Genomic DNA, 793 nt, shown 5'->3' with positions numbered 1-793 from the left:
GAAGAAGCTTATGATCCTGAGAACCCTTCAATGGAAGAGGTGAATTACATGGGAGAATCCTATGGAAACACCTATGATCCTTCATGGAGAAATCATCCAAATCTCTCATGGAAGGATCAACAGAGACCTCAACAAGGTTTCAACAATAATAATGGTGGAAGAAACAGGTTTAGCAATAGCAAGCCTTTTCCATCATCTTCTCAGCAACAGACAGAGAGTTCTATGCAGAATACCTCTGACTTAGCAACCATGGTCTCTGATCTAATCAAAACCACTCAAAGTTTCATGACAGAAACAAGGTCCTCTATTAGAAACTTGGAGGCACAAGTGGGACAGCTGAGCAAGAAAATTACTGAACTCCCTCCTAGTACTCTTCCAAGCAATGAACTCCCTCTTAGTACTCTCCCAAGCAATACAGAAGAAAATCCAAAAGGAGAATGCAAGGCCATCAATATGGCCGAATTTTGGGAGGGAGGAGAGGCAGTGAACGCCACTGAGGAAGACCTCAATGGACATCCACTGGCCTCCAATGAGTTTCCCAATGAGGAACCATGGGAATCTGAGGCTCAAAATGAGACCATAGAGATTCCATTGGACTTACTTCTGCCATTCATGAGCTCTGATGAGTATTCTTCCTCTGAAGAGGATGAGTATGTCACTGAAGAGCAAGTTACTAAATACCTTGGAGCAATCATGAAGTTGAATGACAAGTTATTTGAAAATGAGACTTGGGAGGATGAACCCCCTTTGCTCACCAAAGAACTGGATGACTTGTCTAGGCAGAAACTGCCTC

This window comes from Arachis duranensis, chromosome 6 (assembly GCF_000817695.3).
Source record: "Arachis duranensis cultivar V14167 chromosome 6, aradu.V14167.gnm2.J7QH, whole genome shotgun sequence".
Lineage (NCBI taxonomy): Eukaryota > Viridiplantae > Streptophyta > Magnoliopsida > Fabales > Fabaceae > Arachis > Arachis duranensis.
The sequence above is the reverse complement of the archived record's forward strand: the minus strand, read 5'-3'. Positions refer to the sequence as shown.